Source organism: Hevea brasiliensis, chromosome 4 (assembly GCF_030052815.1).
Source record: "Hevea brasiliensis isolate MT/VB/25A 57/8 chromosome 4, ASM3005281v1, whole genome shotgun sequence".
Taxonomy (NCBI): Eukaryota; Viridiplantae; Streptophyta; class Magnoliopsida; order Malpighiales; family Euphorbiaceae; genus Hevea; species Hevea brasiliensis.
Genome location: NC_079496.1, coordinates 100,045,208 through 100,060,585, shown reverse-complemented (window position 1 = coordinate 100,060,585; position 15,378 = coordinate 100,045,208).

The window sequence follows — 15,378 nt, the reverse complement described above, 5'->3', positions numbered from 1 at the left end:
CTGAAACACTTTAAATTGTGTGTTTCAGTTGAAAAGGATATTGAAAAGCATAAGGAACATTGAGTCAAGGCCTAGAGGTGACTCAAATTAGGTTTGTATACAATACTTTTTATATTCACTGCTTTTACTAGAAAATTTATTTGGAGAAATGAGTTATGAATAATTTTTTATTGTTTTGGCTTTGGGAATTTTATTTGGAAATTATTGTGTTGCTTACTTTGCAAATTGAAATTTTGAGATAAAATGTAATTTGTGGTTTGTATGAAATATTTAAATATTGTGATTTGGAATTGTTTTAATTCACACTTGGCATGGCAATATTACTATGTTCCTCCTCCATTTATGGGGTGAGTATGACTATATTCCTCCCTCTTTAACTTGCCAGTCTGAGGTGAGTATGGATGAGTACTCATTATCGAGCTAGCCACCTCCCTCATTGATTTCGATTAGTAGGGTGAGTATGCCTTATCGTGGTATACAACATGGCATGTTCGGAAAATTTGGGTCATGACCTAAGTTGTGTTATTGAATTGCAACACTATGTTATTCAATTGTTTGATTAAATTTGTGTTATATGAGCTTTAAAAATTATGACATGAAATTGTGAATTATTTGAATTAGAAATTGTCAATAAAAGTTTTATATACTGCATTTTAAATTGTTATTGTGCACCACTAAGTAAATTTTACTCAGCGGTAGCTTTTTCATTACTGTCGCTGGGAGACAGACAGATAAAGCAGCAGAGTAGGCTGCTTGTGGCTTCACTTTGGAATTTTGCCAGGTATATTGAGTATACCACTTCCTAGTAAATATTATTATAATATATGTGAACTATATGTATATATTGTACTTAGTTTTGAGCAGTTGTAAATTATTTTGGCTTGTCAAAATATTGTATTACAATTATCTTATTTCAGTTTTTGAAATACTCATTTATTTTACACTTTATCTTTGGAATTGCTGAAAATGATATTGAATTGAGTTTGAACTGTGTTGAGGACACTGATTTGAGTTGAGCCATATTGGAGTTTGGAATTGAACAAATATATTGGAAGTGCTTTTTACAGGTTTTTGAAGAACTGGTTTGCTCTAAATACAGATGGCACTCTGTCGAAATTTTTAAAGAAATTATTGATACTTTAGATTTGTTATTTGATTTTACTTCAGTTAAAAAAAAATTTTAACATCTGTCAAAAGTGCTCACCATTGTAAAAAGAAATAAGAAAAGTTTTAAAATCCCTTGTAGTGTATTTAATGGGTTATCAGTAGACGAAGTTTGGTAATTCATTAGGTATACTACGGGATCATGTTATGCCTTACGAAGGGGTAAGGTGTGACATACTTTATATTGCATATAAAATTGTTATTTTGAAAATTTAGGGATACTTACCTTCAGATAATTACAGTAGCCGTTGAAACTACCATTGAAAAGGGCATTTTCTTCTACTATGGTATGTTTATCTTTGTCTTACTCCCATTAAGTTCTATGTAAGCTCCACACAATTATTACCTTTTTTAGTGCTTATCTTAGGGCTACTTATCAATTTCATTTATAATATAAAATAAATTAATAACGATTTGTATAAAAAATTTAACACTTATATTCTAATTAATTTAGACTTCTATTTGGCTAAAACTACCTAATGGCTAAGGGTCTTCTAATCCAAATCTAACACTTTATAATACCATACCATATCATATACAACATTAAAATAAGATCAAAATACAATTTAAAACTTAAAAACCAAAAATTATAAGCAAACATGAAATTTTCGGATTTGGATAGATTTACAATACTTTGATATTTAAATTTTTAATGTCATCAAAACAAGTAAAAGAATTACATAAAAATTCCAAAAGAATGCCAATACATTATACAAAATTATAAAATTAATAACTGACCAAAAAAGCTCACCCAATAATTTGTAAAAATTAGAGTTCATTACTATTTCAAATCATAGACAAATTGACTCTACTTTTTTAAAATCGATATATCTCATAAACTACAAAATGTATTAGTATGATACAAATGGGAAAAATTAGCCCAAGATCTTGAATTTTTTCTAGAATTAAGAAATGCAAAAAACTATAAAAAAAAATAGGGAAGATATAGGTCCTGAAATCTGACTATTTTACATATTGGATTCTGCAGACACCCTAATTTTGAATAAACGTAACTAACTCAAATCAAAAGGTTTTTTTTTCTTGAATCTTGAGCATAAAATTATTAAAATTTTACAAAGAACACAAATATAATTTTTTTATAATTTTTGCAAAAACATAGAAGCATGAAAATTAATAAAAATGTGAGCCCAGAAAAGAGACATGTGTAAAGTTGTTGATTTTCCTCAAATTCACCACATAAACATGTATATTATGAACATATGAGATAAATTAGATACATATAATCATGAAAATACAACATATGGCATGTTTCTTGAATATTTATCACTTAGTAATACTCATCTTCATCAAATGTTGAATACTTTCTTAAAGTAAGAATGAAGAAAAGGAAAGAGAGGAAAGAAGAGCGGGCAATGAGAGTGAGAGTCCCTTCTTTTTTTTTGTGGCCAAGTGAGTCTACTCTCCCTTTTTATTTTTTTTTTCCTTCTCCTTCTGCCTGGTATGTATAAGGTTTAGGCCAAAAATTATATAAGAATTTTATATAATCCTAAAATAAGAAGGTTTAAGGAGTTTTAAAGAGAAACACTTCCTATTTAATTTTTATTTTCCTTTGATTTCCTTTAATGGAATAAAAATGGTGGGCTTTTGCTTATTTAATCAAAATTCTTTACTAGGTCTCATTGGACCCATAAAGCTCAATTAGGCTTAGATACGCCTTTTTTTTTAATAAATTCTGACAATTAAATTTAAACAAAAATAAATTTTATTTAAAGTTAATTAATCATTTTTTGCTATTCAAAATTATTTTATCCAAGAAACATGCCATACATATGTATATCCATTTTTAATATCTCTAAATATATCTTACAGCCATATAATTTTTTTATCATCGGGTTTCTCACAGCCTCAATGCATATACTCACAAGGTCACACAAATAAGAGTCTACAGTTTGCCCCCCACTTTGGCAAGATTTGAAATCAATGCGAAGGAATTGCTCATCTTTCATTAAAGTGACAACATAATTCTTTGAAAACTATTTGAAAGCAAGCGAGTTATCCATTATGAAGATTAAGTATATCTTACTCTATCGATGTACCCTTTACTCGAGTTAAATTCAGGACTTTGAGTTAAGTTCAGGACTTTGGGTTAGAGACTAGACACAGTCTCACAATAGTGAAAATCAAGTGCATCTTGCTTTGTCGATAACCACTGTGTCATGGGACAAGTTACGGTCCCACGATAGTGACATCTATGTGATTTGAAATTTCAAGTGTATCTTACTTTATCAATACCCTATGTGTCATGAGACTAGCTATAGTCCCACAACATTGAAAACTATGTGATTTGAAATTTTGAGTGTATCTTGCTTTGTTAATAGCTTCTGTGTCATGGGACTAGCTACAGTCCCACAATAGTGACTACAGTGTGATTTGAAATTTCATGTATACATGCTTATTTCCACTGAGGAATATCTATGAAAACTCTAATGGGAATGAATATTTATGGGAATTTTTCTAAAAATTTCTAAACTTTAATGGTAGTAATATGGAAAACTCACTGGGAAGGTAAGAATCTTTCAAAACTTTTCAAAAAATACACACCAAGAGACTACCTTTAGATCAAAATACAATTTCTCTCTGATTTTTTTTTTTTTTTTTTGTAAATTCTCTTTTCTTACTATGGCTTGTCATTCTAAGACCATGTTTAAGCTTATCCCACTTGTGTAATTCCTTTTTGGTGCCCTAATTTTTGCCTGAAATGCCTTTCGAGTTTTCATTTTAACGAGCATACTCTTACTTTTGCCTAAGCTGCCCTTTCGATTTTAAACTTAGCAAGCTCTATTTTTGCATAAACCGCCTTTTTGGATTTTTGATTTAGCTTTTTTTTTTTTTAACTCAAACTGTTGTCAAGAAATTCACCATTGATTATTCTATCATAATAAAAAAACTCACATTGAGCTGAAATATTCAGTCCTACTACTTAGCTATTTGATGTATCTTTATAAACACAAACATTTGCAATCATAACTAAATAAAATGCATTTCTTGTCATCCAATAAAAACCTTTTTATTAATTGGGGTGCACCATTGCCCCTTTTACATTTAGTGTTGCCAATTTCTAACCTTTTAAAGTAAAAAAAAAAACTTTACAACCTGCTGAATGGCCTTTTTTGGGTTTTCAATTCAAATATTCACTCACTCTCCTTTTGCCTAGATCACTCTTTTGGGGTTTTAGCCTAGCATTCATTATTTTTCTTTTCTTCTCTCTTTTTTATTTTTTTATTATTATTTCTTTTTCTTATTTTTTCTTGACCCTAACTTTTGCCTAGACCGTCTTTTGCGGGTTTTCAGCCTAGCAAACCTATCTCACACAAAGTACTTTTGAGTCTGTCAAGGTTAACGGGTTCCTAGAACTCATTTCCATCTAGGTCTAATATTCTCAGAGTACCTCCTTATAAGATCTTTTAACATTATATGGGCCATCCCAGTTTGGCTTGAATTTTCTCTTGGATTAAAAGGAATGGGTCGAGCCTATTTCAAAACCATGTCACTTTCTTTGATCTTTCTTAGCTTGACATTTTTGTTAGAGGCTCAAGCTATCTTTCTCTAATATGCCTGCATATGATACAAGGCCTTTATTCTTTTTTCATCAATCAAGGCCAATTCCTCATATATTTTCTGAGCCCACATAATTTCTAGGACCTTGGCTTTAAGCATCACTATTAAAGATTCAACTTCTAACTCAATGGGTAGCAGTACTTCAGTTTCATATGCTAAAGAGGATGGGGCTACCCCCGTGGATGTTCTTATAGTAGTGTGATAAGCCAAAAGATCATAAGGTAGTTTCTCAAGCCAATCCTTATATGTTTTAATCATTTTGTTTCAAAATAGTCTTCATATTTTTATTAGCTGCTTCAATTGCTCCATTAGTTTGAGGCCTATATGGTGAAGACTTATGATGCTTAATTTTAAACTCTTCAATTAACTCCAGAAAATCACTCTTAAACTAAATGTCATTATCTAAGACTATCTCATATGGTACTCCAAATTGGCAGATTATATTTTTTTGCATAAACTTACTTATCTACTTAGCACCCACTACTCTATAGGATTCAACCTTAACCCATTTAGTGAAGTAGTTGATCACTACAATTATAAATCTATGGCCATTAGAAGCTATGAGAGAAATCTTTCTAATGATGTTTATGCCCCAAACTGAAAATGGCCACGATGAAGTCATATTGTAGAGCTCTCTTGGTGATAGATCATTTAAATTTCCATGGATCTGACATTCATAGCATTTCTTAATAAACTTAGCACAGTCAATCTCCATATTAAAGCAGTAATAACCTAACCTTAAAATTTTCCTAGCCAAAACACTTCCATTTGTGTGAGGACCACATATTGCTATATGTATTTTTTTTCATTATTTGCTCAGCCTAGTTTTTTATCACACATAAGAGCAAGAGTCCTTCAAAAAACCTTTTATAGAATTCCCCCTTAGCCAGAGTAAACTAAGTGACTAATCTATAAATTGTAGCTCTATCTCTTTTATTCGCTAATTGCGGATATTCCCTTACTTCTATATACCTTCTTATGTCTTCAAACCATTTTCCTTCATCCTCTAAATCCAAATGTGATACTACTAAACTTTCATAACAAGGAATCTTGCTTCTTATTAGAATAACTAGTTAGGTCAACTTTTGATCACCCATTTCCAATAGGGATGCTAGTGTCGTTAAGGAATCAGCCATCTGATTCTGAGTTCGAGGCATATGCTTCATGGTCACCTCATCAAAATTAGCTAACAGTTTCTTTGCATACTCTAAGGATAGCCTCAATTTTTCTTCCTTCAATTCCCATTTGCCTTTAATATGAGAGACCATTAGTGTCGAATCTCCAATTACCTTTACTTTCTTAAACCCAACAGCTATCAATGCTTTTAGGCCATAGATGTAGGCCTCATATTTTGCCATATTGTTAGTGGCTAGAAAGCACAACCTTTTTGACATTTGTAACCATTCTCTATTTGGTGCTTCTAAGATCACTCTTACATCGGCTTCGCTTTAGCACCATCAAAATACAGCTCTTATCCCTGCACTTCTATTAGTTAAATTTCTCATCTGGGAAAGCTACTTCAACTTTTTCCTTCTCATCGACCAAATTTTCAGAAAGAAACTTAGCCACCACGCGCCTTTTAATAGTCTTCCAAGTCTTATACACAATATCAAATTCAGACAATAGGATAAACCATTTAGCCAGCTTTTTTACTATGGCTAGCACCTTAAACAAGAATTTCAAAGGATCCATTCAATACATAACCACAACTTGATGGGATTAAAAATAGTTCCTTAGTTTCTTGGTTACCCATACAACAGTTAGACATGTCTTTTCTATCAATGAATAGCTTTCATTGTAAGTAAGATTTCTTACTGATGTAGTAGATGGCTCTCTCCAGGCTTAATCTCTTGTGCCAGCATTGCCCCTAAAGCTATATCTTTGATTGACAAGTAGAGGATTAGAGGAATCTTGAGAATGGGGGGTGATAAAATTGGCAGATTGCTCAAATGTTGCTTTATCATTTTAAAACCCTTTTGGCACTGCACATTCCACAGAACTGGCTAATTCTTTCTTAGTAACTTGAAAATTGGTTCACAGATAGTTATGAGCGTAGCTATAAACGTACTGATGTACTGTAATTTCCCTAGGAATCCTCTAACTTCCTTTTTTGTCTTTAAGGCTGGCATTTCTTAAATTGCTTTCATCTTGTCTGGATCAACTCAATCTCTCTCTTACTAATCACATATCCCAATAGCTTTTCAGATGTAACCACTATAACACACTTGCTGGGGTTAAGCCTTAGTTTGTACTTGATGATCCTTTGGAAGAATTTCTTTAATGCCTTAAAGTGTCCTTCCCCAGTTGAGGACTTAACCACCATATCAATCCATCTATACCTCGACTTCTTTATGTATCATGTCATGGAAGAGCATAGTTGTCATCCTTGAGTAAGTTGCACAAGCATTTTTTAATCCAAATAGCATGACCTTGTAGCAGTACATTCCCTATTATGTGATAAAATTTATCTTTGCCTTGTCTATCAAATCCAAGAGAATATGATTGTAACATGAGAAACCATTCATGAAGGAATACATGGCCATACAAGTAGCACTATTAATAAGCACATTGATGTGGAGCAATGGAAAATCATCCTTTGGGATGGCCTTGTTCAAATCCTAATAATCCATACACATCTGAACCCATCCATCTTTTTTCGGAATAGATACAATATTAGCTAACCACTCTGGATATTTGACTACTTCAAAACCAGCCTTAATGAGCTTCTTCACATTTTGAGCTATCTTTTCTTCCCATTCAGCTCTAAGCTAACATTTCTTTTGCTTTACCGGCCCATGCTAGGATCTATAGGGATTCTGTGTTGTACTATATCGCTGTCAATCCCATGCATATCCTTATATAACTAGGCAAACACTTCTTAGTACTTTGTTAGTAAAGTTATAAATCTATTTCTTTCTTCTTAAGTTAGATCTTTGGCTAACTTTATTTCATTAGGGTTTTCTAGTGTACCCAAATTAATAGATATTGATTTTAATGCATTAACAAAAACAAATTCTAAATGGTTATGAATGTCATGCACATGCCCGCTAAGATAAGCATTAAACAGGTAAGTAAAAAGACTAGTCGTATTATTGATCTTTGCCTTAAAATTAACATCAAGTACATCAAAAATTAAAAACATCAGCATTATTATCATTACAAAAGACAGACTCGAACTTAGGTGTGTAAGTCCAAGTGCCTGGCTTCCATGTAGTCTTTAGATTAATGGTGCTAATTTTCTGCTCTAGCTCTTCCATATATGGTAGCTATTGATCATCTGTTCAGGTAATTACCTCCACTTTCATGAACTTAGGAGGTTTTGGCTCTTCTTCCTCTTTCTCTACTGCCTTTTCTCCACCTCCTTACTCTTACCCTTCCTATCATCCTTTTTCATGGGTGAATCAGAATAATATCTATCACTTCTAGTCATGTGACTCACCTTTTTCTTTTGCTCTCCATGATAATCACTCCAGACATCCAAAGGACCTTCATCATGCTAGAACTATCCTAAGTGTCAACAATCATTACAGCCTGAGGTTCATCGGGTTTCTGGATGGGTTGGATAAGGTCAATAATTTAGTATGCATTATTTGGGGCATGGAAATCATGTATAGACTTGGTGGAGGTGGAACATTATGGTAAGGCATAAGGTTGGCACGGGTGTTTGGTCGATTTTCTAAGCGACTATCATTTTGACATCAATTAGATCTTAGATCTCATGTTTAAGCTGGGAGCATCAATCGGTGTCATGACTATGGGTTTGGTGGAATTAACAATATTAGTTGATATCATAGCTAGGTGGGAGTGGATTTAGTGGTGGTCTGGGTGCTAGGGGTTATAAGAGACCTCGAGCTTTGAGATGCTCAAAAGCTATTGGTTGAATTGGAAAAACCTCCTTAGGGTATGAGACACAGTATAAACCTCAATAATCTTATTTTCCCTAGCCATATTATTAGCTGGTTGATAACCTTCCCTCTTAGGCTGATAGCTCTTTTCATTGCTTAACCTATCTTTTACTAACACACCAATGTCATATAACTACTCAGATATGGCCAACAGGAAGTAATAAAGCTTTTTATAGTAGCTAGGCTACAAAATTTTGATTATTTAGTGGGTTTGTTAGCCATATTCATGGCTTTCTTTCTCCACCTCATCAAGTTCTTGAAGAGAGTCTCATTTAGCTTCTGCTTGGTAGTTTTGAGATCCCTTGGAGTGATGTCTAACGCTGTGTTATAGGAATACTATTGCATAAACCTCCTAACTAGCTCCTCCCAGTCTTTCTTCATAGTTGTTTCTAACCCATGATAACATATGAATGCAATTCCTTCCAGTGACATGGAAAAGAACTAGGTAATCTATTCCTTGGACAAACAGACGGTTCTCATTACTATTAGATTAGCCTTATGATGGGTTTTTAGATCACCAATACCATCAAACTTAGGCAGATCAGGCATTTTAAACTTTTTAGGTAAATTCCCTTCTACTTGCATGTCAAAGTCATCAAAATCAAAAAAACCCCATTCCGATAAATTCAGCATGCCTTTTGAAATTAACTTGTAACTTCTTTATCATAACTGTGATGGACTTAATCTTATCATCTGATTCTACTCCCTTCTTCTTATCCTTGTTCTAGAGATAATCATCTTCATCTCAGAAATTATCGAAACCTTTCTTCTTATCAGCCTCTTCCTTAGGTTTTTCTATCTTAATGCCACTTGATTGGATTACCTTGAGCTTCTTTTCAAGGTTGACCATAATTTTCTCTTGCAACTCAGATATCTTGGCATTCAAGGTTTTATCAAATATTTTCTTAAACATGACCATATTGTCTTCTATACATGACCATATTGTCTTCTATCTTAATTAGTGCAAGTGAAATCCTTACCAGTCTCTTTCCCTTCCTAACCCAAGTGACCTGATCAGAAGTCTATTTGGTGTGTTTTGGTGCTATGTTCATTATAAAAATAAGGTTTAAGGGTTAACCAGGCAATTTATGTATACAAATGCAAGCACAAATGCTAGTATGAATGCATATTTGCCTTTATCTTTACCTCTACCTTTGAAACCAAAATCAATATTGAAATATATAAATCGAACTAAAAGAAATCAAAACTAAAACCAAATTGAAACTTTCACTATAGCTAAATCTTTGCCCCTTTGTTCCTTTAACTCTCATGTATAAGGTAGTGTAAAAATCTATCTTAGGTTTTGATACACACTAGACACACTAACAGGGATGGTCTAGGATGGTTCTTCCTTCACAAACAATGAGTTTATATCCTTAAAGTTTAACCATAAGTAGGCATCCTCTTACCTAACATGGGTTTTGAAACAGACCTGGGCTATATACACATTAGGTTTATGCACAGTCCTAAGTTCATTTTAACTACCACTAAGACTTATAGTTTGGACAATAAGGCCATAAATCCAACACAACAAATCTAAAGGGTACTTAGGGCTAAAATCTAGGGCTCATGGGCTTTATTAGGTAGGAGAAAGGGCTACCCATGTGAGAAGCACAATGGCCAAAGCTGTGGCTCTTTCATATACCTGAAGGTACGAGCATAGGGTGCTAGCATTCACCAATTTACCATAGTTCAAATGGAACTAGGCCTCCTCTATCAATAATAGCGGAGCTAAAAGGTTAAATATGACATGTGTGATGGTGTATTGCAATGCAAAAAAACTTTAACTAAGGAATAATATTAAACTATTAGAAATGTTGGAGTAACTATCCATTAGTCCCTAGTAGAGTCGCCAAACTATGGGGTCATGCCTCGCGAGGCAAAGGATCATCTACTGGGATTACATAAAATGCACCCGGTAATGCCTAGGAAAGATAGTGGAGTCACATCGGTCTCACTTAAGTACCACCTTCTTATACAACATTTCCTGGACATATAATTTATACAATCTTAATAGAATCGAGTTCACTGATAAGTATCGTATTCTCATAGCAGTATTGCGGTACTAAGGATTTATGCCAAAAAGGCATAGATTAACAAGAGTTGCCACCCGGGTAATAACCTGGACATATTTACTATTTTTTCTAAGAGACATTTGATTGAGGCATCAATTTCCAAAGGGACAACTGAAGAGACTTGATTGATGCACTCAATTTTCTGATAGCGTAATGGATGATAACCTACTCTTTACATAAGTTTTATAATCTTTATCACCATAGCCTAATGTCTATGTTCGAGATAGTGGGTACATAAGCAAAAGGTGTTAGGCACCCCTTACATCTAGTCATACCTCATTAATTCGAGTGCCAGTCCTCTACTAATGTCTCTAAAAGTCTTATTTATTATTCTTTTATCAAACTTCTTTCCTGAATATGCAATTTCTAAACCTACATACACAAATAATTCAAATAGAGTTTATTGTTTACCAATAACTTGCATGCACAAGTATTTCCTATTTATGGGGTTGCTAAATTTAATTAAGGGACATTTACCAAGTAACAAAAATTAATTAATTACTGACAATTTAATTCATAAACAACCCTAAGTTTCTATTTAATTAATTAATTTATTAATTTATTAATTTACTAAATTATCCTCAAGATAATTAAACTAATAAAATTGTATACATGTGTATTTGATTCTAATGAACACATAAGGCTGAAATAATTACAACATAAAATAGTTTATTTCTAACATGCCAATTTATTTTATAATTTACCAAATATTTACATTAATTATTTACACGCCAAAATTGGTTTTTTATAAAAAAAAAATTAATTTCAATTTACCAAATATTTATTTAATTCAATTTTCATAGAAAAGTGGGTTAAAAATGCAAACAATATTAATTTTTATTATTTATCTAATAAAATCCTATTATTACTACATGTTGCATACAAAATTATTGTTTTGAAAATTTAGGGATATTTATCTTAAAATAATTACAGTTGTCGTTGGGGAAAGCTATCCTTAAAAAATGGCATTCTCGTCTAGTATATCATATTTATCCTTATCTTACTCTTATTAAACTCTATGTAAGTTCTACGCAATTATTGCCATTTTTTATACTTATCTTAGGGTTACTTACCAATTTTATTTGAAATAGACTAATAACAATTTTTATTGAAATATAATACTTATATCCTTATTAATTTAGACTTTTATTTGGCTAAAACTACCTAATGGCAAAGGGTCTTCTCATCCAATTCTAACACTTCATAGCATCATATCACATCATATACAATATTAAAATTAGATCAAAATATAATTTAAAACTTGAAAACAAAGCCTTATAAATTAACATGAAATTTCCATATCTAAATAGATTTACAGTACTTTGGGATTTAAAATTTCAATGTCATCAAATCATGCATAAAAAATACATAAAAATTTCAAAAGTATGCTAATACATCATACAAAATTATAAAATTAATAATTGATAAAAAAAAACCCCACCCAATAATTTACAAAAATCAGGGTTAATTATTGTTTCACGTTAAAGACAAATTGACACTATTTTTTTAAAATTGACGTATCTCACAAACCACAAAAGGTATTTATCACTTAGAAGCATATAATCATGAAAATACAGCAAATGGTATGTTTTTTGAATATTTATCACTTAGTAATACCCACCTTAATCAAATCTTGAATATTTTTTTGAAGTCAGAACAAAGAAAAGGAAAGAGAAGAATGAAGAGGGGGCGATGTAAGAGGGATTCTCTTCTTTTTTTTTTTTTTTGTGATCAGGTGAGTCCATTCTTCCTTTCTGTTTTTTTTTTCTCTCCTCCCTCTGTCATGTATTTATGGGGTTTACGTCAGAATTATATGGAAAGTTTATATAATTCCAAAATAAGAAGGGTTAAAGAGTCTTAAAGAGAAAAACTTCCTATTTAATTTTTATTTTTCTTTAATTTTTTTTATAAAATAAAAAAGTAGTGAGTTTTTGTTTATTTAATCAAAATTCCTTACTAGGCCTCATTAGACTCACAGAGACCAATTAGGCTTAATTTTTTTTTAATAAATTTCCAAAATTAAATTTAAATAAAAATAAACTTTATTTAAATTTAATTAATCATTTTTTGCTTTCCAAAAATATTTTCTCCAAGAAAAATGCTATACACATTATTATCCATTTCTAATGCCTCTAAATATATCTAACAGTCATATAATTTTTTCATTATCGAATTTTTTTTACGGTTTCAATGCACATACCCACAAGATCACATAAATAAGGGTCTATATTAAACTTGAGTCAGCTATTAGAAGGACCAAGCTCAACTAATCATGCTCTCGATTATTCGAATGCAGACTTAGCAGGGCCTTTCTTATTGGTTAGATATTGAAGGGAGATTACAAGTCATGGAGGAGACCATAGTGATCTTGTAGATGGGGGCTTAGAATTCGATGCTAAGGACGTGTGCTCTCACAATAGTGCATTGAGGCTTTGTGAAGAAGAAATTAATAAAAGTTTGGATTGTTTTATCACTTGGGAGTATTGTTGTCATTTGACATAAGATTAATGGTAAATTCCTTCTGATTTTAATAGAAGACCTATTTGTTCATAGAATTAAAATTTAAAACCTAATTACTCAAATTTAAAATAAAAATTAATATATTAGTCTGGCTAAACTTTAAAGACTCAACAATAAATTATCTTTATTTTAAATTAGTAATATTTAATTAATATTTTTATAACTTATTGATTGAATCGTTGATACGTGGATTAAATCAGTAATCCATTCACTTGACCTCTTTGTAGAATCAACATTGTTAGCTGACTTAATAACATCACTTATGAAGTAATTTATCCTACGGCTTTTATTTTATTTATTTTTGGGTTGATTTTTATTTTATTTTTAACACATCATGTGCAAGCAAGGAGAATCATCACCGACTTTGATTATTTGACTCAATATTTTATTTAATTTTTAATTATTATAATTCAATTTTAATTTTTAATTTATATTATTAGATTCATTCCCTAATTAAAAAAAAATTTCGTTCAAAAATTTCCCCCATATTCTGTCGTTTTATTCCTACTCCTCACTTTCCATACCCAATCCCTAGTCGCCCATCCCATTCCCCGAAGCCCAACAACCTAGGATGAGAAGAGAGCCTTAATGGTAGGGTGTGCGGTTTCGGTTTGGTTTAGTGTTTGCCTAAGAATTAGAACTGAACCGAAATTTTGATACGATTTTGGTCTAGGTCTTCATTATTTCACTTTCGGTTTGGTTTGGTGCGGTTTCAGTTTGGTTCTTAAAACAATTTTGTGCAAATATTTCCTTAAAAAGTTGTACTTGAATTAGCATTCAAATTTGGAATTGGGTTATTAATATATAATATATCACATAATATATTTTTTAGCTATTTCTAAATTATATAATCTTTAACTATAAGGAGCATATATAATTTAGAATTAAATATATTATATAATATAATAGTATAAGAATATCATATAATATAAATTTTAACTATTTATTAATTATGTAATATTTAATTGTAAGATACAAATATAATTAAGAATTAACATATATATAATATAATAGTATATTTATAATTAAGAACTATAAGGTAATTTAATATATTTATAAATAAAATTATTAAGAAAATATAGAGAAATAAAATATAATATTATATTGTATTTAGTTCATAATTATTATACACATATAAATATATATGATTTTATTAAAAGTATATAATACATCTATAAAAAAAAACGTGTGTATAAATTCGATTATATTCTAGTTCGATTTCAACACGATTCCGATTTGATTCTTAATGAAGAATGAAGAATCATAGCCGAATTAAAATATCAAAATAACTTCAATTTAGTATGATTCTTATCAGTTTGGTATGGTTTTTGTGTTCGATTCAATTTCTTAATCTGGTTCAGTTCCCAAAAATCATGTATAGCCCTACTACTAAGTAGGGTTATGCAATTTCCGTTCCAGTTCGGTTCTTTAATCATTTGGAACTAAAAGAGTAACCAAAATTTGGTTTTGAATTTAGTTCGGTTCTAAGTGTTTTCGATTTCAATTCGATTCTAATTTCGATTCTACTTCCGGTTCCAATTCCAGTTTTAATTTGGTTTAATTCTCGGTTCTTACACTTAAAATTACAATATTATTGTACTTCTTTTAAAAGAATAAAAATAATTATATATCTTTAACATCAAAATATCAATAAAAATAATAGTACTAATATTAAAATAATAATACCAATATCAAAACAAAATATCAATAAAGTAACATAAACATAATAACTTGCTCAAGAGAAATACTAAAATCAAACTAACAATTCTCACATAAAAATACAAGATAACATCAAATATCCTTAATGTTGGCACTGAGTGGAAATAGCTCAGTAGGCCAGCATTTTGTTCAGATCTCTTCAGCTCAAGGCTCTTGGATTGTTATACTATAAGGAGTTAGAGTTGTGCCTCTACTAAAAGCATAAACTTTTAACACGGTGGAAGCACTCGATCTTACAATTGGTATTAGAGCTGAAGTTATAAGTTTAAATTCCTAGCAGGTTCTGGGACTGAATTGTTGGCACTGAGTAGAGATAGCTCAGTAAACCAGCATTCTGCCCAGATCTCTTTGATCCATAGTGCTTAGGTTGCTACGCTATAAGAGATTAGAGTTGTACCTCTACTAAAAATTTGAAC